Source organism: Protopterus annectens, chromosome 7.part0, assembly GCF_019279795.1.
Source record: "Protopterus annectens isolate FY-2018-M chromosome 7.part0, PAN1.0, whole genome shotgun sequence".
Lineage (NCBI taxonomy): Eukaryota > Metazoa > Chordata > Ceratodontiformes > Protopteridae > Protopterus > Protopterus annectens.
In genome coordinates, this window is record NC_056739.1 from 855,551,014 (window position 1) to 855,578,932 (window position 27,919).

General features: G+C 40.9%; 1 protein-coding gene across 1 annotated transcript in view; it reads left to right on the forward strand.

Annotated features, from left to right (window-relative positions):
- Positions 1 to 27,919, forward strand: part of LOC122806111 (centromere protein P) — an 888,624-nt gene that overhangs the window by 116,718 nt on the left and 743,987 nt on the right. The gene's annotated exons all lie outside the window — the stretch shown is intronic.

Here is a 27,919-nt window from a genome sequence, read left to right on the forward strand (position 1 = left end):
CAAAGGAATTCAGGATGGATATTCAGCAGAATATCTGGGACAAAGGAAAGGGAAGTAATAAAACTGATTTCTAGAGGGGCTCCAATAGTGATAGTAGAGGAAAAAATATAATCATGGTAGACTCTGGTATAAAGGGGCATTTGGCAAGGAAGGAGGATTATGTTGGCATGCATTTATATTCCACCAAAAATTGCTATGGTGGAACTTAAAAAAAACTTTGGGATAACTAATCATCTTTCAGCATGGTATGTTACTTACAGGTGGGAACTGGAACTTAATTTGCAATGTTGAGGATGTATTAAGGGGCCCTAGAATGGAGGACAAGTGGGTAGATTTCTAAGAAATATTTTGTGTATGGAAACATTTTGTATGGAAGATGTGAATTCAGTAGTAGGAAACTCTGACCAAATTTACATATTATTCCCCATGGTACAATATCTGGGATAGATTGAATAGAAATTGTATTTCACAGAAACGTGCATTTGATTGAAAGTTTCAACACCCATGCACTGATGAAAAAAACTAAGATAAAAATGTAGAGTTTGTTTGTTTGTATCTTTCGGCTTTTCTCAGTTAGGGATCGCCACAGCGGAACTCCGGTCCACTAATGATTGGCAGTAGATTTTTACCTGCCGAGTTGCCGGCCCTGACGCACAACCTTCAACGAAGGTACGCCCATTCACGCATGTCTCCACACACAAGACGCTCTAGCTGAGAATCGAACAGGACGTCTTACTGTGAGGCGACAACGCTACTGCAGCACCACCACCGCAGTCTGAAGATAAAAATGTAGAGTAATGAAGTAAAAATTAGACATTTGCTCTTACCCACCTGCTGCTTAAAATGAGAGAAATTTAAGGAATTAGTAATGGTTTTTAGAGAAGATAGAAATTTTAAGAACTGATAGCTAGTGAGCAGGGTAATATGAAAATGGAGTTTAAAAAGAGGATAGAAATAGAAGAGAGAGATATGGTTAAGAAGTAATATGAATTATTTTGAGGGGCTTACATAGGTTAAATTATTGCAGAACAAGGGGAGTCTCACAAAAAAATTATTGCAGAACAAGGGGAGTCTCACAAAAAAAGATGCGCAACTGCAGAGTGCTAATGAGGAAATAAGAGAATGTTTGAATAATATGCCCAGGTTTCGAAAGATTGCTGTTAAGCAACTATTTTTTTATTTTCTTTAATACATACTGCAGAGCACAAAAACTTTGAGCCTAAATAGCTAGACAACAAAGTCAGAAGTGTCTTCATGAAAATCAGGGAGCCTATAACAAGAAAACTAACCAGAGATCCTGTAGAGTGTTAGAGATATTTAGGTAATTTTATGAAATTGTATAAAGCAGGGGAATGTGGAAATCAAGAAAGAGCACAAATGGAAATATTTACAGAAGACTTCAGTATGTTAAGGTTACTGGCAGATGAGGCTCAACAACTAATAATTAAATAGGTGAAGATAGATTGGAAAGTCTCCAAGAACAGATTTTATTCCTGTGTAAGTGTAGAAGTTAGGAGGGAAGAAAGTGAAAAACATCTGGAAGATTTTGTTAAACAGTATTTTAAAAGGAGGAGAAGCACCAACATTTTGAAGGAAGGCTGCAGTGGGGTGTATTACCCGAAGACAGTAAAGACCTGTCAAGGCCATTTACATGTTAAACCATGTTTATAAAGTGTTTGTCTGTACTAGCTAAAAGAATGGCAAAGATGTTGCCAAAATTGAGAGATATGAATGTGTGTGTTTTGTGTAGGGGAGGCAAACAATTGACAACATTAATAGAACAATGATTATCCAGTGAGAAGCAGAATGTAATAAAATGTCACACTTGTTGATGGGTCTTGATGCAGAGAAAGCATTCCAGTGAGTAAGCTAAGATTTTGAGTGTGGTAATGGAAGAATTTGCATTCCCTGATGAAATACTAAGTTTAATTAGGAGGATGTATGAAGGATCCAAAGCAAAGAAATAAGTGTAAGGGTTTCTGGGTCTATGGTTAATTGTTGAACGGACTAACCATCTAATGGCACATCATCAAAATCCAGTCGATGAATCCTTTGATCAAGCACTTCATTGAACCTGTGTGATGGGGAAAGTAGCTAGTTGGCCAACACTTCCCCGTCTCACTTTTCCCCACTGTAGTGCAATCTTGAAGTTGGCAATATAGTTGAGGGGATGTAGTGGATGAAGACTTCCATGTTGGGGGGTGTGGGTGGATTTGTAATTGTGCTGTTTGTCAGATGTGGAAATGTTGGCCAACTAGTTACTTTCCCTGTCTCACAGGTTTAATGATTGGATTTTGATGATATGCCGTTCGATGGTTAGTCCATTCAACGATTAACCATAGACCCTGGTTTCTGTTCTAAAAGCTATGTTTGAACAGAGAAACCAGGCAGGGGTGTTCTCTTCCCCTTTATTTGCTTTATATTTAGAGCCACTGGCAAAGAAAGGAAGGAACTGAGAAATTCAAGGATATAATTGATATGGTAATCAAGAAAAGTTGGCTTTATTTGCAGATGATATTTTGCACTGATAAATCCCAGAAAGGATATCTCAGTGTTATGGAATATTCTGAGACAGTTTTCAAATCTTTTTGGGAATATAAAATTAGTGAAGATAAAACAGAGGCTATAAGCCATAAGTTATGTACCCTTTCAAGAATTGGTTCAGCAATATGCATATATATATATATATATATATATATATATATATATATATATATATATATATATATATATATGGGGACAGAATAAGATGAATTATTTAAGAGTATGAGTATGGATTGAAAAGGCTTCTGTTTTGGCAGCTAAGGATATGTGGGAGGCAACTAAACAACAGATGATACAAACACTGAGATACCCAGAAGCTCTTGTTTATGGATAGTGATGGTAAGATACAAACAGTGAAAATATTATAGTCTTTTAGTCTTATATACTTGTCAGGCATATTTTTATCAACCAGAGAACAATAATTTAATAAAGAGTTGAAATATATCTGGGAGGTGTAGAGTCAAGTGGGATAAGCTGATCTTCCATTAGAACAAGATGGTTTTAAGATGTTTTTATTTGAAGGTATATTTTAGAGCTACACGCTTAAGGCTCATGTAACACAACCAGAAGGTTATAATTCAAATCAGAAAGAGGTGATTTTGAAGCAGGAGAAAGTTCAAGAAATAGGGAGAATGTGTGATTTTTGGATGCAGGTCCTTGAGGAGAATAACGACTATGCAGAATGTTGTATTCATAATGTTGCAGAAAGAAGGTATTAAAAGAGCTAAGCCAATACGAGAATGGAGAAAGGAGATTTTGCTGATAGGGATGACTGCAAGTAGGTGTACAGAAAATAGTCGAGGGGGCTGGAATTTACCAGAGAAGACTGGCAGAGGAGCAAAAGTATTGAGAGCAAATAACTGAAAGAGAGGTAGTAGAGTGGGATGAAGCCAAGACGTTTGGACTGCAGGCTACAGACTGCCTTCTCTACCAGGTATTGGTATTGGAGTATAGACTAAGGAAGAGTGCTAGGGGATTCCTAATTGAAAGACCTACTCTTGTAGCATTTTTATTTGCATCTAGGACAGAAGCTGCTGTTCAAAAAATAGATAGTTGGTAAGGCATGTTAAATACTGCATGATTATAATAACCAAGATTAGATCGGGAAGAGAGATTGGAAAAGCAATTTACAAAGAAAAAATAGGAGGGCATATGTACGGCTCCCAAGTACACAACAGTCCAGAATGTTTAGTTTATTGCTTGAGAGTGTTTACATTGCTATTTTGTATACCCCAAGCAGACTTCAAAGAAATTTTCCTCAGGTAGGTAGCAAATGTTGGAGTGCTTAGGCAGATAGGGGTAACTGGGAACATACAGTTTTGGAGTCTTGGTTGACAGATTTTAAAAATTCACTGCAGAGTACTCTCAAAAATATTGGATGAGCAAATAGTGGTAACTGAGGAAAATATTCCATTGAATTGTGGCACAGGATCTGAAATGCCTCGACTTACATAGTAAGACCTTGTTAAGTTTAGTTCTGTTGGCTACCAACAATGCTGTTGCTAGAAAATGGATATCAGTCTACACCAACTGTATTTGAAGTATTGAATATTATAATAGAGATAAAAGAACTTAGAGGGATATTTAGAAAAGGTAATGTGCAAATTACATAGAAGAAATAATTGGGAACTGTGGAAACAATGCATGCAGAATAATAATTAGGAGGAGAAGTAAGGTTCAAGGGAAGGCAGGAATTTAGCAAATTATGTACTGTTGGGACTAATAATGGCTATAAAGAAATAAAAGGTATGTGACTTATAATTTATGTAAAAAAGAATGCTAATATTTATTTTCTGTCCTGTTAATGTATTTTTGCCTAGATCTTAAGTGGTAATTTATTAAAGGTGTTTAAAAAAGTGCAACTCTTTTTTTTTTTTTTTTTTTTTTTCCCTGCTGGTATGATTGCATTATGAGTAATACTGGTCTTGGCTGCTCTGTCATCTCCACTTTTGGAGCATACACATGTTGTGCACTATCAATTAACAAACATGCTGTAAAACCCAAGTCCCGTCTCTTATTTGTACTTTCATAAAAAATAATAGTCTGTTCTTACCATTTTCTCTGGAACAGCAGAAAATCTCAGGACAAATGGGTTATATGATGATCCAACATTTGAACAGCCTTCACTCAATGACAGGAACCATTTCTAGGATATAAATCTGCTCACTTGTTCCGAAGTTACGTCTCTCATAAATATAAGCTATATTGACAAGGGCATTTAACTTATCATACTTAGACAGTCTTGACTCCACTTCGAGGATGGTGCTACTAGGTCTGTTAGATTCAGGTTCTTTAGATAGTACTGACCAAGTATTTCTACACTTTGTGTATAGTGAAGATGATTTTCCTTAGCGTCTCTTCCTTAATTTGGAGGTATGATTCTGGTAAGATGGATATAATGATCCACATTTTCTGGAAGTGCCCTGAGTTAAGCGCATTAAGAAGAGGAATACAAATTATTTGTGATCATGTTCTTGGACCAGGTTAAATAGTAGTAGTAGTAACATCTTCTCTTTTTTTATTGGATTCCAGTTCACCTTGCAACTGTTTTTTTTTTTTGTTTGTTTTTAATCAGGACCGCTCACTAATGCAACTATTGATGTTAACTGTAATTACATGCTATTGAAGGAAATGTCCTCACATAATTGTATAGTTTTTTGACACCATTGGAAATCTAACATGAAAGTCCACTGGTATTGTAATCAAATGGGCTATTTGGAATAGGAAATTTCTTCAGATTAACACATTTCATTTAGGTACCAAGTTGAATTACAGTGGTAGTGATTTGTCTATTCAGTTAATAAGTCTTTTTGTTCCATTTACACCCTTTTTTTTCTATGGTCAGCTAGAGAATTCAAGTCAGATAAATGCTTCCTACTTGCAGCTTACTGCTCATGTTTAAATAGTTATTTGTTCTGCTCCTTAGGTAGTTACTTTGAAAAGCATACGCACATTCATCTGATGTGGGATTAAGGTTTTTCATTGTCTTTTGTTTGACACATGTTCAGTAGCTTTGCTTGGTTGTGGGTTTTTTTTTTTTTTGTTTGTTTTTTTTGTTTTTTTAGGATTAAATATGATGTCTTTCCTAATAAAGTTTGGTTACTTTTGAAGAAGGACAAAATGTTATGCAACAGGAGAGAAGGCAATCATGCTTTCCTGTTCAGGGTAAGCTCCAGACCATCCTGCATTCATTTTTATGGGAATTAGTGGAAGTTAGGTCTTCTTTCTTTCTGTTCAGCTAATAAAAATGGCTTTTGTTATTCTTCCGGGGTCGTAGAGGAAACTACTTCTTTTGAGGTCATCAGGTTTGAAAGTTACAATATTTTAAACCAGTGGTACAACAGTCTCCAGTCCCAGATAAATTACTTTAACTCTCTGTTAGTTATTGTGGCCACAACTTTTCCTCTGATTGGTAAATATGCCAGTCCTGTATATAAAACTAAAGGAATTAAAAACCTTTTCATAACTTGTATATATTGTTTTAAAGAAAGAAAACGTAGTGTATTATATGCGTAAATGGGGGAAAATGTTTTCTTTTTTATGTATGTGTGCACATGTCTTAAGTGATGTTTAATAAAAGTGTTAATCGAATGAAGGATTGCAACAATTTTTTTTTTTAAATCACTGGGCCTATTTTTATGCTACGATTGAATAGTGCTTTTAGAAGTCCAGGAAGGTCAGCTGGCTGAAATATAGAAATAGGTGAGAAGTCGAAGGTGGAACAGGTGTACTGCATTTGCAAAGTGGTGTAATTAAGGTGTGTTTCCTAATTTTGGGGAAGATGTTTTTACACAGGGAGAAGTTATATATATAATTACTGACATTTGTTTACCAGGAAAGTCCTACTGGGTAGGAGCCCATTTTCAGAGCAGGCCCTGGGAGAAAAGCTCTATTGTATTGCAAAACATTTTAAGAATAATAATTTTACAGTGTTTGTGCTGTTTTGAGGTATTCACTTAAAAGGTCATCAGCTGAAGTAGAGCATGGTTTGAGTTTGAGTAGTTTTATATAAATGTAGGCCCAGGTTTAAAGGTGAAAGTGGATGTGGTGATACGTGGCTGCTGGGCACGGTTAGGATTGCATGTTGGGGAATCCTTTGCTAGAGATCCTATACTGTCTGTAAAATAAGAGTTGAACTGTATTGCTGTTTCAAGTGATGAGTTATTGGGAGAGAGGTTAGGGCTGAATTTATGACTGGAGTGCAAGAATTCTTTAATGGCTGTCCAGAAATGTTTAGGGTTGTATTTACTGTTATTCTGATGGTTATTATAATGTAGTTTTTTGTCTTTGCAATAATAGTAGAAAGTAAATTAATGAAGCATTCAGAAGTTTTCAAGATATTGTGGTATTTTATATTTTTGCAATTCTTTCCATGCTTTTTCTTTTGCATTAGCATTCTATTCTTTTTAGATAGCCAAATTCCATTATTTGTTTTTAGTTACTTCCGCTTAAGAGGTGCAAGGCTATTTAGGATATTCAGGAAAGTTGTATTATTGAATTCTCTGACAGCATTATTTAAGGGGAGGATTTTTAGGAAGTTCCAATTGATAGGTGATAGGTTAGTAATGAACATTTTATGGGTTAAACTTGGAAAGGTTGCATATTATTTTATAAGCATACTGTTTGTGTGAGATGTCTGGTTTCTCTCTCTGTCTCTCTCTCTCTCTCTCTTCTGGTTTCTCTCTCCTCTCTCTTTTTTAATATCTCCAAGTCTTTTGAGTTTCTAATACCATGACCGGAATGGACCCTATTCCTAAGTCAAAGTACAATTAAAGTTCATGAAATTAGTATTGTTTCAGTCTTTGATATATGCCACGAGTGCTCTTTGGAGCACCCGGAATGTGCCCAATAATGACGACTCCTGCAATTCACACGGAGTTGCATGTATCAGTAACATATCTAAGTACAATTATAAAGTCTTTTTATCAGACATGTTGTTTCTGCTACTACTGAAACTGTTCAGATATCCTTCTTCCACATTGCCCTTGTTTCTCCCCACAAATCCTGGTATTTTATGATTGTGTGTCTGTACGTAAGACACTGTAATCACTGTGTGTAGTAATTTCAATGATCAGTGCTACTTTTGTCTTTTCATTAACTACTATATCTGTTTTTCTCACATCTATTTTTTGAACTGTTGATAATGGATGAACTCATGTGATATAAACTTTGTCATACCAGTGTGCCACCCAGCAACAGCCCCTAAGGCAAGATGACGTACCTAACACTTTAGTCATAGGTGACTCTATAGTCAGGCACACTGATGTCCCACTCAGCAGGCTGAACAAGGAGAAAATTACAGTGAGCTGCCTGTCAGGTGTCTGGATCCGCCACATAACTCATGCACTCAAGTCACTCCACAACAAGTACAAATATGACTCTGTCATTGTCCATGCTGGAGTGAATGACTTGAGACGTACCTCACTGGACAACATGAAAAGAGACCTGGAAGAGCTCTTGTATCATGTAGCCCTGGCAGGTATGACCCTAGCCCTGAGTAGCATCCTGCCTTCGCCCAGAATGATACCACAATATAAGGACAAAATTATTGACTTCAACAATTGGCCAAGCTTCTGGTGTCATTCAAAGGGGATCCAGTATCTGTCTGCCTGGGACGACATGATCGACAGACCACGATGCTTTGCCAGAGATGGTCTGCACCTGTCGTCCCTGGGATTCAGGTTACTGGCTAAGGTTCTTGCCACCCCTATCGTGCCTTTTTTAGGCAAAAATCAAAGGACAAAACCACCACCGTAACAGGTACAAGCATGCAAAATCTGAAGGTGATGCTACTCAATGCTAGAAGTCTAAACCTCAAAATGCACTTTTGAGGCACTCCTAAAAATGGAGAACATCGATATCTGTGCAGTAACTGAGACCTGGTTCAAGGCTGCAGAGAGCACCACTGCAATACCAGGCTACAACTTTTATCACACTTTTCGGCCACCAAACCAGGATCGAAACACTAAAGGTGGAGGAGTGTCCATATTCACACCACCATGTTAGTTGCCCAACACAATGCGTCTGAAATTTTCCAGGTGCAACTAACACTAGGTAAGACTGCAATCCAAATTGTAGCTTGCTACAGATCCCCCACCATGCCCCAAGATTCTCACTACACCTTTCTAAACATACTGGAAAATATTAATATACAACCAAACACCCTAATACTGGGTGATTTCAACTACCCTGCCATTAACTGGGAAAACTACTCGTGTACCAACACCTTTGCCCAACGGTTCTTGGAATTCATAAATTCCAATGCCCTGGATCCAACTAATCCATAGTCCCACCAGGGGCTCCAGTATCTTAGACCTGGTCATTACCAACATGGGAAATCAATGTTCCACACCTATGGTCACCCCCTCGTTGGTCAGGTCAGACAATAAGCTAATCATGCTTAACATCCACATCCCACCCCCCCACCCCTAGTACGGAAACCTCCATAAAAAACTTTTCCAAAGCCAACTTCATGCTACTCAAGTCAGATGTTGCACACTTCATAACACCCATGCAGACGGGAACTGAAAGTTCGACTGCTGAGTCCTACACTAAGGCACTATACGAGCACATCCACTCATGCATGAATTGTGCCATCCCAAATAGAACCAAGATGTTCTCCTCCAAAAAAAGGAAGCCAATTTGGTGGTCCCCTGCCATAAACAAACTTTACAACAAAAGGAAGAAACTGTTGCAGAAAAGAGGAAAATCCCAGGAAGCAAAAAACTCCCTTACCAGCCTCAGTAAGAAGCTGAGATCCCTCATAAAATCCTCCAAAGCTAGTTATGAAAATAAAATTGCCAAAGATTCCAATGACAACCACAAGGCATTCTATAACTATGTCAAGAATCTAAATGGCAATGCTCAGATCTGCTCTGAGCTACAACAGAATGGCATTAAATATACCGATCCCAAGGATATTGCCAATATCCTGGCAGATCGATTCAGTGCCAACTTCACCCCTCTCTCACCCCCTAAATGGCCCGTCTCAGTACCGGAAGATTGCCAAATTCTGGTAATAATGGCCACACAGGTAAAAAAAATGCACTCTCCAAAGCTAAGAATACAGCATCCATGGGACCAGTTGACATCCAGGGCTGTGTACTACATGAACTACAAAGTGAACTGGCACCTCACCTAAGTGTCATGTTTAATCATACCCTCACCTCAGGCTTCATGCCCATTGAGTGGCGCACAGCTACAGTTATCCCACTCCACAAGGGGGATCCACCGCCCCATCAGTCTGACGAGCCTGATCTGCAAAGTCATGGAACGTATTATCATGGAACTTATAAACAAAGACATTGGCAACCTTAAAACACTGGACCCCACCCAGTTCGGGTTCGTGAAGGGCCGATCTAGTCTCCTGAACCTGACTGACTTCTTCGAATCAGTCTCCAGAGCTATGGACAAGGGTAAGACAGTCCACACAGCCTATCTAGACCTCGCCAAGGCCTTTGACACCATCCCCAACTCTGGAATCACAGATAAACTTACTAAGCTGGGCATTAATCCCTACGTCACTAGATGGGTTACCAACTGGCTTACTGACCGAACCCACACTGTAAAAGTAGCTGACTCCAAATCCAGCTCCAGACAAGTGACAAGTGGAGTACCTCAGGGTTCAGTCCTGGGACCTCTCTTATTTGGCATCTATTTCTCTGAAGTACAGGCCAGCACTAAGGGACTCTGGCTAACAAAGTTCACAGATGACTGCAAACTGGGGGCCATTATTGAATCCCCAAATAATGTCTATACTCTACAAAAGGGCCTTACAGAAACAGATGCTTGGTGCCAGAGCCATGGGCTCAAGCTCAATGCCAAGAAATATATAGTTATCCCCTTTGGGAAAAACACATGTACAAGTGAATTACCACATAGCTGGCAGTACACTAAACACCGAAAGTGTAATAAGAGACTCAGGGACACAGGTGGACAGTGGTCTCACCTTTAGTAACCACTTCACCACAACAGTCAGGAAATCCTGCTATGTGGCACACCTCATCACTAAGGGCTTTTCATCCAGAAAAAAGGAGGTCATTGTCCCACTGTACTCCTCCCTCATTAGACCCATTATAGAATACAACGCCCTATTTGGTATGTACCTCTCAAGACATCTGCAACAACTGGAAAGGCCGCAGAAATACCTCACTAAAAGAATCACAGGCCTAAAGCAGATGCCCTATGCTGACTGCCTTAAAAATCTCCAGCTATACTCTGTTGAATATTGTCTACTCCGAGGCGATCTCTGCTTAACGTACAAGCCATGTCAAACCCAGAGCTGTTGGACATGCTACATTTAAAGAAATCCCAATCCCTCAGCCACACGCTCCAGGGATCTAAACCTTGTCATCACAATAAACAAAACATGTTGGAGGGATAGGTTCCTGACCCAGAGACTCCCCAGACTCTGGACTAGACTGCCCATACATGTCAAGCAGAGCGGCTCTTTGACCCTCTTTCAAAAGGAACCTTGATGATTGGATGGGAGAAAGGAAATTCACCCCAGGGATCACGTCAGTTGCCCTGCTAGACAGGGGTCCAGGGAAGTAAATAGTATGGGAAGAAATAGCCAGGGAATTGTTATGGCTAGGCTTGTATAGGTCCTAGGGCCGATAGCCTAGTACCAACCTATGAACCTATTTTCTATGATGATTTGTGATTTAGTGTTTTTCAGCTACCTCAGTATTATAATGTTTGCGCAATCCCCAATGCAACGGTCTTGCCACATTATTATGCCTTCCTGTATTACAGTCCTTCTGTGATTAGTATATCACAACCAGCAACAAGATGTGTGACTGTTTCCAATTCTGTTTTACAAAATCTACATTTTTCTGTTTCTCCCAAGTGTTCAATAGACTTAGTGCACTACATACACATTGGTTTACAATCTTAGGCGACCAATATTAACCTTTCATCTTTTCATTTTAAATTCACGTCTCCTTAACCATTCCTGCATTCAGTCTTGATCAGCACTAGGTTGTTCTAAGAGTTTCCTGTACTTGCAACTATATATGTTATGTTGTCCTGTCAAGCCTTCATTCTTACTGGATGGGTGGGTTTGGAGGCTATCATCGGCTCCAACTCAGTCGAATATACTAGCTCGAAGTCTCTAACATGGCTTGTGGCAGGAAGGTATCCCATTATGCAGTTGTGTAATTCTCCAGATCTCGTTTGCCGCTTTACGAGTTAGGATGCTTCTCTTCTTGGCTGTGGCTGAGTCCTTTAAAAAAGTATCTAGTAGCTTAATAATTGCTTAGTGGTTAGTAATTAGTAGTTTTCTCTGTGTGCTATGCTTTTGAGTGCTGTTTATCTCCAGTGTGTGCTTTTTGGTGGACGTCGTTCCTCACAAGGCCTTTTTTGTTCATTCCCATTTGTGATAGTGGTGTAGTTTAGCGCTTAGTCTGAAGTTAGCTTTTATTCATGTATTAGGTCGTTTCAGTTAGAGAGCTATTTTCCTGTTGTTGTATCCCCTCGCTCGCAATTCTACTATGCCCGTTTAAGTTACAGGGCCTAGTGCCCGTTTAAGTTGGAGGCAGAGTTGTTCCCATATGTTTCTTTCATGTGTGTTTTATAGTGTTTTTCTAGTGTGGTAATACTTTTCAGATAAAAATTTTTTGTGTGTGCTAAAATTTTATAAAAGTGTGTTAAGCCTTACCTGTAAAATCTGTGTGTTTTCCTTCCTAAAATGTTTAAGGAAATTAGAGAACAGAAACCGAAGGCTTCAGGGTTCAAAAAATGTCAAAAATGCTCTCAGAAAATGTCCATCACTAATGGGCATAACATTTTGTGCCTATTGTTTGGGGGGGGGGGGGGGGCTATTCATCTCCAGGAAACTTGTACATTTTGTCACTCCTTTAGCTCCCATGTTCTGCAGGAGAGAAAGAATAAGCTCATACTCAAAGGGTTCCTGAAACCGTCTTTTGAGGAGGCTGTCTATAGCAGTTCCTCTTCCAGTAGATCTCCTTTGTCCAAGAGTGACAAGGCTTCAAAATGGCCATCTCCAGCTTCTTCGACTGCTAAAGTTGGCTAAAACCTCTTATGGGTCCCTCTCCTCGGCTCCACAGCACTCGGAACCGACTGAGGTTATAGACTTAGGCAAAGTTAGTCCTTTGGCTCAAAGGCCTTTTGAGCTGAAAGAGACTATTCTTCGGAGCCAGTCCACTGACTTGTTACCGGTCTCCCCTATCTTGAGATCTCCAATTTTGGCGAGATCTCCCTCACCAACCCTCTCCTCTAGGTCCCCTAAGAGCTTATCGGACGATGATGTGGACAGGGTGGTGCGCAGACTTTTGAAGTTGCTGGCGCTGGCTATATTGTTTTCGGCTCCAACCTAATCGGTTCCAGAGCCAGCTAAGACTGACTATTACATCCACTATGATTCCTCCTCCAAGCCAAGCTGGATCTTTGGAGCCAGAATGATAGGTACCGCTTGCTGTAAATTCTTCGGTTCCGAGACCCCTTCCAGAGATTTTGGAACCGATCCCTGCTCCTACTCTTTCGGTGCTGTCCGGAGTGTCTAGGGGCCAAAGCTGTCCAGTAAGCTCTGGTGGAGGGGGGGGGGGGGCGCTCAGACCCAAGTTTCCTCAGTTCAGAATTTACCTGTTGGGACTTCGGCTTAGTTGAGCTTTGCTCCTACATCAGCCTCTGAGCTGATCTCCTTGGAGCTGGGGATTCCCTCTGTTTCCACTGAACCAGAGGTGTCCTCTGAGCCGGGGGATCTGCCTTTGAGCTGATGAGGAGCATGCTGTTCCCTCCTACAGCTCTACATAAGAATACTGGTATTCTTCCCCTCAAAGCACCGGCGTCTGTCTTGGCACTACCCCATCTTCAGGACAACAGAGATCCAGAGCCTCAGGTAGCCCCATTGGGCGAGCCCCACTCTTCCGAGACCTCCCCAGAATACCCTTCTGAGGAGGCTCCTCGAAAGAGAACATGCAAGAAGTAGCATATTGACTCCCCTGACGTCTATTACCTCTGACACTGACCTTGAGGAGTCAGAAGAGTCCTCACAGTCATCCTCTGAAAATATGTCCGTCACAGATATCCTAGAGATCTGAAACAGAGAGGCAGCTGGATTTCCATCAACCCTTCTGATGAGCAGTCGGTGTACCTGAAGGCTTTTTGGATCTCATCCTTCAGTCTACTGGGTGTCTCTGCCTTTCGATGAACTACTGTATGTGGTTAGTCGAAAGGCGTGAGAGTCACCAGACACTATGGAACCGGTTCCTTGGAGGCCAAATAAGTTCTTGTCAGCACCTGCGGAAAAAGAATTCCTCACGAAAGGCGTTCCTGTAGATGCTGTGGTGGTGGCAGCAGCCACCAAGAAGGAACTATCTGAAACATCCTCTTCTGTCCATCCACCCAACAAGAAATCCCGGATGATGGACAGATATGGGATGTGTGTTTTTTCGTCAGTGACATTTTCCCTTGGATCTCTGAACTATCTTTCACACTTCAAGAGGCTACAGAGAGATCTCCTGAAGGAGTTAGGAGATGCTCTCCAAGGTTCATTGGCTGCGGGGGTGTCAGAAAAGGGCACTTCCCAGCTATCTACCTTAAATTTCATCGTTAACTCCTCCATGAGGTTGATATCCTATGCTGCAGATGGAGCGAGCAGGGCAGTGGGTTCCGGAGTTTCCCTGATGAGGCACTCTTGGATGCGCTCGTGTAACTTTGCGGAACCCTTCAAGTCTACCTTTACCAACGCTCTTTTGATGGTTTCTTACTGATTCGACCTAAAGTCAAGGACACACTCACCAGATCCGAGCAGGAAGGAAAAACTCTCTCTGCCATTGGGGTGCATTTTTCTGTTCCTTCAAGACCTTATCCTAAAGGTCAGAAGAGTGGGAAAATGTGGTTCAAAAGATCCCAGGGGGCTTTTCAAGATGCATGAGGTGAATCCTTCCCCAGGGGCAGAGGGGCAGGCAATAATGGTAGACGCCATCCTAGACGTAGAGGGGGTCCTCAAAACCAGGGTGACCGTGATACGTTTTGCGGCCTGCCCTACCAGCGCGCCTGAAAGGAGGCCTGTCTGCTCTACTCTGGAGACAGTTGGGCGGGTGCGTTCCTTTGTACCTAGAAGCCTGGCAAGATATCACTAGAGAAAAGTGGGTACAAAGTATAATATCCAGGGGCTATTCCATTCCCTTTTGCCATTCTGCTCCACAGATCAGAAGAATCTCGGATGTTCCACCCAGTCAGAGGGAACAAGCAACTGTAGAAATTCAAAAGTTGCTATACAAAAGAGTCATTCAAGATTTCCCCGCAGACCAAATAGGATTCGGAACTTACTCAGGATTCTTTTTAGTGCCAAAAAGAACTTGGGACTGGAGACCCATTTTGTATCTCCACAAGCTAAATGAATCTGTGAAGTCCAAGTTTCGAATGGTGACACTGCAGTCGATTCTTCCCTTTTTAAGGAAAGACAATTGGATGTGCTCAGTAGACCTCCAGGATGCATACTACCACATAAAAATGGACCGAGCATCAAGGAGTCACTTGCGCGTCCAGCTGGGAGCCAGTCATTACCAGTTTCGGGCTCTGCCCTTTGGTCTCATTACAGCCTCCACAGTGTTCACCAAGTGTATGGCAGTGGTCACGTCTCACTTGAGGAGCCTAGGATTCCGAGTGCTTCCGTACCTAGACGACTGGCTCCTAACCACCACCACAGAGCATCTAGTAACAAAAGCGAGAGATACCACCTTGCATCTTTGCTCTAACCTAGGGATCACAATAAACTATGAAATATTTGCTTTGTTGCCTTTGCAGCATATCATTTTTATAGGAGCAGATTTAGCTGCAACAAAAATGATGGCCAAACTTCCTTCAGAAAGGGTTCAAGTTCTATGACATGAGGTCCTAAACCTTATTTCCAAGAAAAAAGTACAAGCAAGGACAGTTCTGAAAGTCTTGGGAACCATGGCAGCAACTATAACCCTTGATAACAGAATCTTGCAAGAAAGACCTTCGTTGGTGGCTTTACTCCACTCATGTGACATTGGGTCGACCCTTTGTAATTCCCCAACCATTAGCCACAGTGACCACGGACACCTCTCAGATAGGGTGAGGGGAGCATTATCTGGGAAAGACAGTCCAAGGCACTTGGCAGGATTACGAGGCCCATTTGCACATCAGTGTCCTGGAGATGAGAGCGGCATTTCTAGCGTTCCAAGCATTCTAGGACTTTCTTCCTCTGGGAACTATTGCAGTACAGTCAGACAACACGTCAGTTGTGTGGTACATAAACAAACAAGGAGGAACCAGATCTTAACCCCTTTGTCAGGAGACCCTGAGAGTATGGCAGTGGGCGGTCTCCTCCCAACACTTTTTGGTAGCAATGCACATCCTGAGAAAATCCAACGTGATAGCAGACAAACTCAACACAGCAATTCTGATGCCTCATGAGTGGTCCCTAAAACAGGATGTGGTGGAAAAGATTTTCCGCAAATGGGGCCAGCCTTGCTGTGATTTTTTTTGCCACATCCATAAACACCAAATGCAGCAACAACCTTGTCCTAATCCCCCCCTCCGGGGGAGTCACCAATGGATGCACTTGTCCACGATTGCCCTTGTGTCTCCTCTATGCCTTTCCTCCCTTTCCCTTGATACCCAAAGTTCTTCAGAAAGCTAATTACTTGGGAAGGAAATTGATACTCATCGCCCCATCCTGGCCTCGTCAGATCTGGTTTCCCTTCCTGTGGCCTCATTTCCATAAGGTGCCTTGGATCCTGGACCCACTTCCGAGCCTCCTGACTCGCACATCAGGGATGCTCACCCCTCCCTTTAAACCCTCAAATTGACAGCTTGGCTGCTACGATTCCAATCATAGCCAGGCTTCCTAACCTTTCTCTGTCAGTAAAACAGATCCTGATTTTTGTCTTATAAAGCTTCGACAAGAAAGCTATATAGAAGCAAATGGAAAAATATTTTCTTTATTGGCTTTGAGCAATCACATTGATCCTTTTTCTGTCCCAATAGCTTCCATTCTTGAATTCTTAGCAAAGCTCTTCAATGAAGGCACAGCTGCAGCTACTATTCGAGTTCAGTTAGCAGCGATATCTAATTTCATTTTAGGTAAATCGGGCCCCAATGTGATGTCCCACAGACTTTGCAAAGCCTTTCTTAAAGGCACTCTTTTATTAAGACCATCTATTAAAGCATTTTCAGCACCATGGGACTTAAATTTTGTCTTATCCCATTTCATTCTTTCCCCATTCAAGCCTGCATCATCCTGTGATCTTAAGTATTTGACTTTGAAAACGATTCTTTTGATAGCTATTGCTTCTGCTAGAAGAGTTTCAGAGCTGCAAGCATTTTCAATAAACCCCCCACATGCTTTTTCACAAAGACCGAGTATCTCTACAAACAATCCTGTCTTTTCTACCCAAAGTAGCTGCCCCCCACACCCCCTAACTGTATATACCAACTTTGAAATTGCACTACAGTGGGGGAAAAGGGCAAAGTTGTAGTGTTGGCCAATTGCTTACTTACCCTGTGAAAATATTCGATGTTCGTTGAAGTTAGGTTCGATGGACAGGATCGTCGATGAAATAAGATTTTGATGATCTAATGCAGACCCATCCAAACATGCTTTGAAGAGTGTGTATAATTGTGCAGATACTGTGTCTAGTGCCAGTGCTACTGCTACAGTGTTGGGAATATATGCTTGGGTTCATAGCCAGAAGTTTGCAGATGAAGTAAAGCCTAAAATTTTAGATTTTGCTTTTGATAAGGAGGTGGTGGTTGGCTCATCTGCTATCCAGGTTCTCAATCAATACAACAAAAGACAGAAAATGATTCAGGAAGTTTTCTAAGATTTTTCAGGTCGCCGTTTCAAAATTTCTAGGCCTCCCTCTTTTACCTTGGGGAGATATTCAGGCAAAAAAGGAGTTCAAAAAAGATGACCAAAGGGAAATGACAAAAGACAGTGGTCCTTTCAGGAAAAAAGGGCCGACCAACAATACAGAATGAGTATGCCAGCATTCTTTGCCCCTTACCAATCCTCTGGCCAAGATCTTTTCAAACTAGTTCCCCAAACTGGTCCTTAACATCCTTCTTTGGTAAAAGATTGTCTCTGAGGGCGCTAGATACAAAAACCTCCTTTCAGGTGAATTCCTTCACATTCTCAAAAAAAAACTGAATATTTTTCTCTGATTCTTTGGTTTTCACACACCTAAGGAGTCAAATAACCTGTAAAACAAAAAGGCAAATGCTTCTATGCCAGAATGTTAATGGCACCAAAGCTTTTGGAGACCAGTACTAGAGTTTTCATTTCTTCATCTGTACGTGAAAGTACGAAACTTCAAAATGTTGACCTTGCAGAACCTGTTATCCCTCATTCCTGCTATGAGTTAGATGGCAACATTAGACCTAAAATATAATTATTGCCACATTCCCATAGCCACAGGTTGTCAGGAAATCTATAAGGTCCTCTGTTTCTGGGTTACATCAGTTCTCTGCATTACCCCTTTTATTATGTACACCTTCAAGGGTGTTACAAAATGCCTAGCACCAGTCATTCCTTACTGCAGACTAAATTATATTCACATATTTCTTTAATTAGATGACGTTATTATCTTTGCAGAATCTTTATCCCAATGTCATACTCCAGCTTTCTGAATCCGTATACTTCTCCCTCCCAGGTTGGGTAACAGTGAGAATAATGAACATTGTACATTGGTATTAATTGCACTTGCCAATAACAGTAGATGTTCAAATTCCTCACTGCTGCAGTAGCCCCACTCACCCCCCCTCCACCCCCCCTACTTGTGTATTTGTTTTTTTCTACTTTATAGGTTTTTTTTGTATCCAAGATTATCAGGCTGAACTCTCTCTGTATAGGGTTTAGTGAGTGAATTCCATTTTGTAGTCACAAATGCCTGTTGCTGACCCCCAGCTTGCCTGGTGTTTAGAAAATGGCCACATCAGTCAAGTTGCCCCATCCCCAAAAATTTAATGTGTGTAACATTTTTAGCTTCTCAGTCAAAAACTGTTAGTGGTATTGTTTTTAGATTTTCAGTCCTTTCTGTAAACAAGCTATATACACGTTGTTACAGGCTTTCAATTGGATGGTTATAGACAAAAATATGGCTTGATAAAACCCCAATGTTCCTGATGTGCAGACGAAAATGTCCTTGTAGAGGACAGAGAGTATGCCTAGCTACAGCATATGTATGGGCAAAAAATAGTCCTGTAGAAATCTTCACTCTGATTGATTGGCTAATTCCAAGGTGCAAAATCAATCACCAGTTGGAGAGGATGTGAAGCTGTATGGGTATTATTTCCTGGGCAGTGAAACAACCCATGTAGCCTAAAGGTTTCTGCAGCAGTGATTTAACTCAAACACATGTTATGGGTGAGTGCAGCTTACCCAGCTGTACTTTGGGTAGACTGCACCTATTTAAGAGTAAACTGCAGTAATACATTGTGGTAAGAGTGGCCCATCTATTGGTCAACCTTCACAGTAAAGTGAGTAAATGGAAGCCACAAATAAAGGCCTTTTAGTTTGTCAGTCTGTCCCCTTAATCATTATCAAACACCATTGCAGCATTTGTATTTGTGTAGAAAAAGCAGCAAATACTTACTTGCCTTTTTATTAAAATTTAACTTTACAGAAAGATGCTGAGAATTAGGGAAAGAAGTAGTCCTTCTCAAGCTTTTTGTAGCAGGTGTCAACTGAGGGAAGCATAAGCACTTTGAGCGGATAACATGCCTACACTAGTGGTGACGAGCCAAGAGATGATTTCACAATTATGTAGTTCTTTTTATAAAAATGTAACTTCACTGAGAGATGTGGAAAGAGGCTGTATTACTTCGTCTGCACACAGCATGCATATGGTCAGGACCATGCAGGCCATATGTTGCTTTGTAATAAAGAGAACACCAACTGATTGGTGAACATGGAAAATGAAAAATTCTTCCTGCTTTTGTTTGGCTATTACTTTTTTACTTTTGGGTATTGCCAGATAGCATTCGTCAGACATTTCAGCCCATGGTTTACACCCATGCTTAGCTTTTTTCCCAGTAAACATATTAGCCAATAGAGTGGTGGTATAGATTGTCTAGATGCTGTTTTCCAATGAGGTTTGTTATCCCAGAACACCATTATGGGTCATAAACTACATAACGCAACTGGACCATGTGGCCATTTGTATCTTGTCAGTGCTAATCCTTCCTTTTTCAAGGAGCGGTAGGCCAGTCATACCATGGGTGAATTTATGAATGCCTATCCGGTTGTCTAAATTCTTCTTAAAGGAAGATGGTCTTTCTCATTGCTTAATTTGGATAGGAAGTTTATTCCAGAGAAGAGGTAGTCCTTGAGGGGCAAATATGTTTCTCCACCAAATGTTTGTTTTCTGAAGCAGGTTCAGATCTGTAGTTACAGTATTCGCTGTACTGTTGTTGATGTCCTTCTATATCACTGTCACAGTATTCTTCTCCACAGGGATCTCCTGTTAAGGATACCCCAACGTCTGTCCTGTGACTAAAGCCTTTAGATCCTGTACACTGTACATCACATGTATGCTCCCCATTCAGGATGTAGGGAATAAAGGATATGTATGGATGCAGTTACCTAGAACTTCTTTGCCACCAGTTCTAACACCATCATTGCTCTTTGGTTTGAATGCTCTTTCGCTGTGCTGAATACCTAGCCATCAGAGAGGTGCCCTGTTGGGGTCTTTTTCTCTCTTGGTTTCATAGAGTTCATGTCCTCCAGGAAGGGGAGAATGTCAGTATGGAAGCAAGGTTATCTTTTGGTTTTGTAGTGTTTGTCATCCAAGAAGGAAAATGTCAGTATAGGAGGCAGGGTCCCCATAAGGACCGTCACAAACAGTGTCTTTTTTTGTCTGGATGCTTTCCACGGCCATACTTCCTGTAGCATTTGTAAAACATTTGTTTTCCCTGGCCATCTGTCTCGAGAACTAGAGGCTTAAACTGTTAGCTAGGATAGCATGGAGGAATGTTCTAACCCCAAGGTACCATTAAGGAAAAGAAAAGGCTAAAAATCTGGCCAAATTCTTTGGCTGTCCAGCCTCCACTGCCTGCTTCTGTAGAAGTGGGTGATAGCTCTGTAGGCCATCCAGTGTCTACATTAGATTCTGCTGCTGTGACCCCTTTGGAGGCTGGCATGATTCTTTTGTTTTGCACGTCCTCTGAAGCTTTCCAGGTGTCTGCTCTGGATGCCGAGGGGGAACCGCAGTTCATCTAAGAAGGTCCTAGAGGGATTCCGCAAATTCTGGTCAGGGAGGAGGTTCTGGGTACTGTTGTTATTTAATCATGTCAAGGGTCGGAACCCCCAGTGTGTGTTATAGTTGGCATCCCTACCAAGAAAAAGCAGAAGACTAAGCATTACTCTGTATGCCTTAAGGATACTCAAAGGGAATGGCAGGGGTTTACTCAGGGCCAGTTTAATGCCTTAATGGTCTTGAAGCCTTTCCAAGGGGTTTGTGTGCCTACTCCCCCTTGGACTTCTCCTTCTAAACGTATTAGCGAGCCCGATTCCTCAGATGAGGATTCAGATTATGATGATGTGTCCTCATCTTACTCTTTCCAGATGCTTTGCTTTTGGCTTATGGTTCTAATGAAGAAGAGTCTGGTAATCCTGAGTTTCCTTTTGAGGGAATTGTCTTTTGAAGACACTATAGCTAGAATGATGAAATACTTTGTGGGATTCTTCTTAAGTGTTTGATATCCAGAAAAGATATTATGAGCTGCTTCAGATGGACACTCCTTAACCTTTTGCAGCAACTCCTGTGTTAGCTGCTTTGTTAGACACCATTATAGCTTCTTCTAAATCTACTGATTCTCAGCATCCTGCTTCATAGAAACCTGACAGATTCTGTAAGGTTTCTGAGGGTTATCAGTTGTCATTTGTGTCTTTCTGCTGACCCTACTGTGGTGTCAATCTCCCCTGACAAGCTTTATAAACTTGTGCCCTCTTCCAAGCTTCTGTCTTCAGATAAGGATAGAAGGGCAATGGAGAAAATTGGTAGGAAGGTTTATACTGCTTTTAATTTGGTCTTTCGGGCCGTCAATTACCAGAGCCACGTGACTAGATATGGTCTGGCCTTGATTGCCCAAGCTTGTCATGTTCTTTCCAACCTCCCTGATTATGAAGCAAAATCTTCTGCTCTTTGTATTTTGGGTTCTAAGTTTCAGGTGGATCATCACTCTATCAAGTGCATCTGTGTTGCTGCTGATGTCTCTTCCAGAGCTGCTACCTTTGGGTTTGTCATGAGGCGTTATTCTTAGCTTCGCCTACAGTCATTACCTGAAGACATTAAGGCCAAATTGCTGTATGCTGTTTTGGATAATAAAACTCTCTTTTGGACTGTTGTTGCTGATATGTTTGTCTCTTCAAGAAAATAGGTCCTTAAACATATTTTCATCTGTCCTATTCCTAGTTCCAGAGGAATTGCCCTACTGACCTGCTTTTGTTTGCAGGCAGCATTTTAAAGCCACTAAAGGCAGGAAGAGTGATGGGTGAGCTCTTTCTGCTAAGTCTTCTCCGGCTTCTGTGGCCCAGAAGCCTCCTTTATTTGACAAACCTTCTTCTCCTTGACACCCCTTATCCTCTCGGGCAGGTTTTCTTGTCTCTTTGGCTGTCCCTCTGTCTTCCAAACTGGCACCTCATCACCTTGGATTCTTGGGTTCTGTCTATCATCTGTCAGGGTTACTTCATGTTGTGGAAGTCTCTCCCTCCTTTTCCAGGGATTCTCCAACCTCCTCTGGAACAATTTCCTCATTTCTCAGAGGTCTCTGGTGAACCGGGGAGCTATTCAACCTGTCCCCCTTTTCCCAAGTATGAAGGAGATTTGGTTCCTCGAAAGGAGGGTACTTGAGACCTATTCTGGATCTCTCCTTGCTCAACACCTTTCTGAAGGTACCTGAATGCTGTAATTAAATCAAAAGGTGCTTCAACAAAGTATTAGTTTAAGGGTGTGCACACTTATGCAACCAGCTTATTGTACATTTTTTATTTTTTATATTTTTCCCCTAACAGATTTGTTTTTCATTTGAATTTTACAGGTTATAGGTCACATTAGAAGTGGGAAAAGTTTTGAAATGATTTATTGTGGTCTCATTTTTTTTTTTTATATCACAAAAACCTGGCACTTTAACAGGAGTTTTGTAAACTTTTTATATCCACTATATCTGTCTATGTCTATTAAATCAAGCAACTCTTCTCTTAACTGATTTTCTTCTAAACTAAGGGCACATCCATTGTTTTCCAATTCCTGCGGGCACTGCATTCTGTAGAAAATTTTATAGCATCTTCCTGTGGCACATTCTCTTCAACTTCATCCTGTGCCATCCATTACTCTATCATATGGGAACTCACTGGCCTATCACTCCTCAACATTGACTTTATCAGAGTTTCCACAGTTTCCTGTTCCTTCCTTTGCTGTCTAGCTTCAAGTGAACGTTTATACTGGTTTCCTGTGGAAGGCTCCAAAATATGTTGATATGGCACCTGACCAATTGTTTCCTGTTCACTGGTTTCCCCTTAATTTGGATATCCATTCATGTGTCCTGTTGTGGTGCTTTCTGCATTCGATTTTCTACACTAAATCCTTACCTTTGCAGCTGCTGCATAACCTCAGTTTCTATTTCTTTGACTTCTCCATTACTAATCTCTTTTTCTACTTTTCCTTTTAATCTCCTTATTTTTTGTATTGTCAAGTTTTCCATATCCAGATTCCTTTGCCTGTATTTTTCTTAAAGTATCTTTTGGTGCTGCTCTTTTTGTATTGGTTAGTTTTGCTTTCTTCTTTGCATAAATATTGCACAATATTAAATCTCTTTTCCTTTACCATGTCTGTATTTCCTCTTCACATGTCTTCTGATCTTCTTGCTTTTCCTTATTCTGGGAACTCACTCCATCGTGCTGTGATGTCTGTGTTGGACCTTCTACATTAAATCCTTCATTTCACAAGCACTCCATAACTTTAACTTCTATTTCTTTAACGTCTGCTTTATTAATCTTTTTTTCCACATTACATCTTTGTGCTATTAATTTTTTTATTGTGAAATTTTCCATATCTGGATGCTTTTGCCTGAATTTCTCTTCGAATATTTTTGAGACTGCCTTCTCTATATTAGTTAACTTGGTTTTCTCCTTTGCATAAATATTGCACCATATCAAATCTCTCCTTCTTTCCCATGTCCCTATTTCTTTTTTTATATTTTTCAAATATATCTAGGTTTTGTTGTTTATATTTTCGCACTTCCTCAGATGCTTCTTTTTCCAAACAGATCAACATTTCTTGATCTATATACTGTTTTTCAAAATTCTGTTGTATTAATGAACACAAATTTTTATTTGAAGCTTCTGACAGTTTTATTTGTGGAAGTAGTTTTCTTTCCTCTAATTTCTCTCTTAATCGTTTTGTATATCTTGTGTCTGGAAATTCTGGGCTTTTTACATAATAGTAACAATACATAACTTCTTTTTTATTCTCAGTAGTCCACTCTGTCGTCTTTATGGCACTTCTTTGGCCAATCAAGTTATGTGGACTGCTACTTCGTTCTACAACGGGTGGTGGGCATCTTCCCCCTGGACCTGGCCTGGCCCCATTGTAGGAATATTTCCATATTTTGAGGATTCTACACTGTCATTTTTTCCGATGCTGACACCAGTAGGCCTACCAGGATTGGCCACATTTTTATCTTGGGTCTTGTGCACTCAGCTATTTTTCTTTTGTTTTTGACTTCTGTCTATGATATATGCTATATAAATAAAGTCTATATATCAGTGTCGCCTTGGTGAGATTTTGTGAAAAACCGGGTCCACCTCGCGAAGGTACTCTCCAGCACTTGAAGATGAATTAAATTTGAGCACTACAACTCTCCTTTGCTTGCTCACTTTTCATCTCTTCATTAGGACCCCAAATGTCATTATTGTTGGTAACAGTCGGGAGATGGAAATGTACTGTTATGGTAAGATATTACACAACTGTACTTTCTTGTAAAGAAGTAAGAGGTCTTGGACTGATGGATCCATCATGGCCCAGATGGCAAGGCAGAGATTACCCCTAAGGAATTTGTAAGTCAGTAAACACAAGGACAAGACCCGCAGCCTGTCTCAGTAGCCCAGGAAAATTCAGGACCATGATCTTTTTAGTCAGGAACCTTTGGGGTTTTCACAACTGCTTGATATGTTTAGTGAAATGCATCCCAAAAGTGATATTGAATTCAGTGATGGGACTGATCAGTGCCAGAATATTGATGTGCAAGGACTTCTTCAAATTTAAAGAGAATACCCTTTATGATCAGATGTACTAGAAGGATTTCCTGACCATTGTTGTAATGTAATGAGCAAAGGATTGTCAAAAAAAGATGCTATAGGTATTGGGTCTTTATCTTTTTCTTAAACAATTGATCTGATGTCAATTTTCTTTCATTGCTCAACTATTGGGTTCAGATCTGATCCTTGGATCTGGCTCAGCTGTTACTATAGGTCGTGGTCACCAGAAAATTTTCGAGCTCCTACCTATCCATAATGCACCAACCCTTAACATACCCCAGATCACATTTGCCACTTTCACAAATAGACATGGTCCGTCTGACCTCTTGAATTATTTCTTTGATTCAATAAATGTTTCTACTTAATTTTTCTATACAAATTACTATTAGTCATTCTCCCTTCCCATTATACTGTATGTAACTCTTAGTTATCATAGTTAGTATCTTTTGATCTTCCCTTTTTTAATATCTTCATCTGGTTACACTTTTGTGTATTTCTCAATACCATAGTTTGTATCCATTTCTTTTCTTCTATATAGATTAAAAAAAGGATTTTCTTACTCTTATTTGGCAGTTTGTTCTTCTTTTATTTCTACAGCATGTCTGATAAAGGACCTTCGGATTTCAAAAAATGTCAAAGGTTGTTGTTCTTTTGGCTTTTCCCGGTTAGGGGTCGCCACAGCGGAACTCCGGTCCGCTAATGATTGGCAGTAGATTTTTTTTACTGGTGCCGAGGTGCCAGCTCAACTGCCAACATTCAACGAAGGCACGCCCATTCTACGCTTGTCTTTCGAACGCCACTCTACCGCGGGGAGGACATGCAGACTCCACACAGAAGGTGCTCCAGCCAAGAATTGAATGGGAGAACCTCTTGCTGTGAGGCAACAGTGCTACCGCTGCACCACACAAATTGCCCTTGCCTGATGCCCATACCTTAATCGTTTACTGTTTGGGCCTGGACCACCTCCAAATTGACTGCTCTGTTTGTAAAAATGTTAATCCTGGAGCAGTTGCGGACAGGAAAAACAAGTTAATTTTGAAAGGTTTACTTCCTTCTTTCTTTTGTGAAGCTATCTCTGGGGCTTAATTCCCCACAACAAAATCTAAGGAGCCTTCTACCAAGTCTCCAAAGCCTTGGGTATCATTAGCTCTATCTTCTTCAGAGCCACCCAGAAAAAAGTAAAAGTCTGATCCGAAGTCTAGTCAAATCTGGCTAAACTCTTCACAGATCCTACCTCTTTGGAACCTTGAATGTTGCCTAGGACTAAGTATTCACTTACCTTAGATTCAGTACCATCACGAGTACTTTCCCCCTTTTTATAAAGATGACACTCTAGGTCACCTTCCCTCGCTTTATTTAGTTCTTCCAGGAGTCTGACCAAGGAAGATGTGGACAGAATGATGAGGCGGTTCCTCTCGGTGCAGATAAAGATGGATATTCTCCTGGTTCCTATCCCTATGGGTAAGGAAGTCCATCCCTCTAACACACCACCTATGACAGGTCTTTATATCCTCAGCCCAAGGCTGTAATGACCACAGACCCTTCCCAGATTGGGGGGGGGGGCACTTCCTGGGGAAGACGGTCCAAGGCACTTAGTCCCCTGAAGAGGTCAACATGCATATCAATGCTCTGGAAGTGAGAGCAATGCTCCTAGCATTGCAGGCATTCCAAGGCACACTTCCTTTTGGGACAGTTGTGATCCAGACAGACAATGCATCAGTAGTTTGGAACACCAACAAACAAGGGGAACCAGATATTGCCTTGTATCGTGAAGCCCTCAGAGTGTGCCAATGGACAATTTCTTCAAAACGCTTTCCGATAGCAATACACATTCTGGGAAAGTCCAGTGTGATACCAGACAAACTGAGCAGATCCATTATATTAACTCAGGCATGGTCTCTCAACAGGAAAGTGACAGATATGATTTTCCATCATTGGGACCAGCCTTGCTGCAATCTTTTTGCATCCCCCTAAACAACAAGTGTAGCAGCAGCTTTGCTCTGATCTCTCCACCAGGGGAATCACTGAGGGACTCTCTACTTCACAAATGGCCCCTCCCCCCGGTCTACTTTGTGCCTACCCCCAACTCCCCTAATTCCCAAATTCATACAGAAAGCTGCCTGGTTGAATAGCAAGGTCATCCTCATTGTACCTTACTGGCGTCTACAGATTTGGTTCCCCTTCTTTTGGTCTCATCCACTTTCACCACCTTGGATTCTGGATTCGATTTCAGACCTCCTGTCTCGCCAGACATGCTTGATTTATCCAGATATCTCAAACCTCAAGTTAACAGTATGGTTTCTCCAATTCCTTCAACAGCCAGACAATCAATGTTCTCTTCTCCAGCCCATCACAGTCTTTTATCTTCCCATAAGGCTTCTACAAGAAAACTATACAGAAGTAAATGGAACAGTTACATTTTTTGGGCACTGCAGAAACACATTGACCCCTTCTCAGCTCCTGTACAAACTGTTCTTGAATTTTTGGCAACAGTTTTTAATGAGGGAGCTAGCTCCACAATAATTAAAGTTCACTTAGCAGCAATCTCTAATTTTCATATTGGATTTGAGAATTCTTCCTTGGCTTCATCTAAACTTTGTAAAGCCTTGTTGAGAGGTACTTTCCTACCGAGACCGCCATATAAAGATCCTACTCCATGATGGGATTTAACTTTGGTGCTGCAGGCCTTAATTCATTTTCCCTTTTACCAGCGGTAGTTTTCCTGACCTTGAAAACTACCTGTCTAGTGGCCATTACTTCTGTTAGAAGAATTTCAGAACTTCGAGCATTATCTTCTAAACCTCTTTACTTGATCTTTCATAAGGATAGAGCAACATCACTTATCAATGCTTCTTTCCTTCCTAAGGTGGTGTCAGAATCAAATGTCAAGCAGTCCAACAGTTTACCAGTTTTCTTTCCAAAATTTACAAACAAAGGTGAATATATGCTGTAATTGTCTGTGAACATCTAATAAATGCATTTTCCTTCCATAGAGCAAAAGAAATTTAAGAAAACGGAGAGAGTTTGTTTGTGGCCGCAAGCTTTAGTAAAGGCCCGGTCGGATCCATGGATTGGATCCAAACCCCAATAGTTGAGGAGGAATGAAAATGGACATCACAGATGGAA